Genomic DNA, 3,511 nt, shown 5'->3' on the forward strand with positions numbered 1-3,511 from the left:
CCAGGGGTATAACTTAGTAGATTACTGGGATAATTATTGTCTTGAAATTAAGTATAAAGAGCGGATAACGATTTGTGTGTCGTTTAGGTTTATATGCAGGTGTATAACGATATACGGTATTAATCATTTAAACACTGACTTGGATTTTTTGGATTAGCGTCCTTAGTTTCCGTCCCACAATGAGAAAGTTTTTATACAAACAGTACTAACGTCTATTGTAGAGAGATTTCTATATACGTGTATCGCTGCAACATCTTCAGATAGTCCTTAATTTTTGAAAATACAACATAATTATCACAGGAAGAACCGATCCCCAAACCCCTCAAATCCTCAACCCCCGCCCCTCATATTATGTACATTCCAATACTAAACGGTAGGCACTTTTTGTCTCTCAGGGGCGACAACTCTTAACAGGATTTTAGAAAATGATACAAAAGATACATGTCATGTACAGTCTTCTTTTTCAAATCTCATATTACACGCCAGTGGTCATGTGGCAAACTTATAAACATTAAGTGTATTCATGATTTGTTTTCCCGACAATTTCAAGGACTATTATCGGGTATGGAACTGAACCGAAAAAAAAATTAAATTAAGCCTGAGCCTCTTCAAAACTCGGCTATCGCTATCAAGGGCAGATAACTCCTGTCTTTGCAAACTTTAATTCTTCTTCCGATATGGTTACACAATTTTTACAAGTAAAAATATACTCTCAGGGCCTACACATTTACGTATTAACTTTTAGATTTCATAATCAACAAAAACTGAGAAGCTCTTAACATACTATTAGCACCTATAATACGTCGGTTATGAAATTTAAATCTAACCGCCAAGTCCCTTTAATAAAATTTAGAATATATGTATATTTGCCGAGATTATTCTGAATTTCATTTTTTTTTTTCGCCAAAGATTTTTTTTTTTTTTATAATTTTTTTCATTCATGGGTGCAAAATGCGCCGAGATATGTGAAAGGAAGAAAGAGAGAAAGAGTTGGAGTGAGATACGTTTCCCTGTGGTCATATGAAAAAATTTAAAAAGGGGGACTGAAAACAGATCCTTGTGGACACCTGCAGTTCCATACGGATATAGGATCATTTCCATATATAACCTTAGGTTAAACAGTAAACGATCAATCGAATTTCTCGAGAACAGGATAGGAATTCGCCTTCACAACAGTAGTTTGTGTAAAACTTTGTCGGGTTATTTTTTGACTGAGGGTTGGTGCTACTACAGTATTGTGTCTGGACCCCTCATGTGTCTGTTAGGTAAACCGGTACACGGAGCACGTGCTATTCCTAGCGAACACGTGTGTCGACAGACGCAAGCTCACATGGTCTGCACGCGCTACTGTCCGTGTGGTACACAACAACCAACATCGCCTAGTCATGACGTCTTTGTGAAATGATATGCATCCGTGCATTGAGGGACAAAAGCCTCACAGATGTCATAGCATGATAATGTTGTATTCTGTCGAGTGACAACTCCTTTTGAATTCTATAAAAGTGTAAGGATGACATTCACAGTGCTGGCATTGAAAGTCAAGCTATTTAGCCAGATTTAATTCATGCTAGAAAGAGAAAATAGACACATTTTTTCCTACTAAACTTTTATAATCACGAAGAAGAGGAAGAAGAAAAGAAGAAACAGAACGTGAGTCCCCAGCATGTCTCCACTGCCCGATGAACCATGTACATCTGTTCATTTCCGGTAAAAAAAGTAACGCATTTCATTTTGATTCCGACCGGATGTCAACTTCGTCGGATTTTCGATGCATACTCGAAACAGGTAAAAGTTATTTCCTGTATAGATTTTTAAATTTCTTACATAGAATAGTTTTTGATAATCTCTTTTTAAAGGATTTGTAAAGATGTACATGTTTCGCTATTGTTAACTGTCGATTTCTTATCTTTCCATTCCTTTGGAAACCTATCTCAACCTAATTTTAACTCCGAAATCGGTATTTGCTCAATCAAAGACAAAGAGAAGACTGCGGAAAGGTATGTATTGGTAAGTATTTTAGTTTTTCATCGCGATATCTTAAAAAAAATCTTCGTATTATACATTGTATATTTCTAAGCTTAAAATAAAGAGATGTGTCCCAAAAAATGTGTTTGGAGTGAAATTTATAGGAGCTGTGTTTTAACGCAATATTGACAACATTTACAAGAGAAAGTAAAGACAGAGAAGATCACGTAAGTACCCATCATGCATCCCCCATCCCGTTTCCGGTTGTCTATAACGTTTCCGGTTCCTGTCATCTTTCTTTGTTTTTGTTGCGTTTAACTTTTGTATACTAACTTGAATTGTGAATTTATTATGCATTCAATCTACATCTCAGACTCCCAAACATAGTGGATATTGGATATTTTCTCAGTGGCGTGCCAACAAAACGAATATCAACAAGTTGAGAGAATAGACGAATGTCATATGATTTAATGGAATATTCTACCATGAGACAACCACATTAATCTTATTTTTCGAGCGAGGGACATAATTTAAACCAAATATATTTTTAATTCATTGTATGAATGTATGTGTATGATGATTGTCAGCCGAAACTCATGCTGTGAAAATCACAGTCCGTTTTGTTTATTCGTTAGGACCGACCCTAACAGCAAGTGTGTACTCGTGTGAAGTGTTTTGCTTTATTGATGTGTACTCGTGTAATTGACATGTATATCTATATATATATACATGTAGCCTCTCAAGTTATAAGCCGGATAGACCGACTGTAGGTGGAACTTGTAGAAGCCATCAAGTTAGTTTAGTTTAGTTAAGTTTTGTTTAATTTAGTTTATTCAAATAACAACCAAAATTATTTTTCTTTTAATTTCAAATTAAGTAACACTGTATCCTTGCTATACAAGTGTTCATTCTTAGATTTTTTTCGTCCATAAATCTGTGATGTAACTACAAACAATATCTGTGATAATTTTCCTTACTTGGTATACTATCTTAATTATTATACAATTAACCAGCGCTGTGATATATATATCTTGTTGTTTGTATATCTGTTTTAATCTACGTTTGTCTAAAATACAAGCCTTTTCGAGCCTATGTTAAAGAGTTGTGTATATTCAACGTATAATTAGAAAGTATCAGTATCGTGTATAACATATATTGTCTCTTATTCAAAACTTTCTCTTTTTGTCTTATATTTCTCTGACTTTTATATTCATTTCTGTATGCATATGAGAAAACAACAACAAACGTCATTTGTATCTTTGTTCTCCTTCGTTCCTCATACGTACATAAATTAGTTCATTTCTAAACATTTTGATTGAAATAAGAACACAAGACTGAACATTCCTTTAACTTTATAATTAGTATATGTGAATGTTACATTGATAATAGTTTAAATTTAAACAACTTTTACTTACAACTTAAACTATTCCTTTAAAAAAATGAGAAAAAGATTGTAAAATGTTGTACGTCCGCTTTGTTCAGTAACAATCGCATCGATGACGTATACAGGTAACAACTCTATGCAGGTAGTTAAGTACATGTACCT

This window comes from Pecten maximus, chromosome 6 (genome assembly GCF_902652985.1).
Source record: "Pecten maximus chromosome 6, xPecMax1.1, whole genome shotgun sequence".
Lineage (NCBI taxonomy): Eukaryota > Metazoa > Mollusca > Bivalvia > Pectinida > Pectinidae > Pecten > Pecten maximus.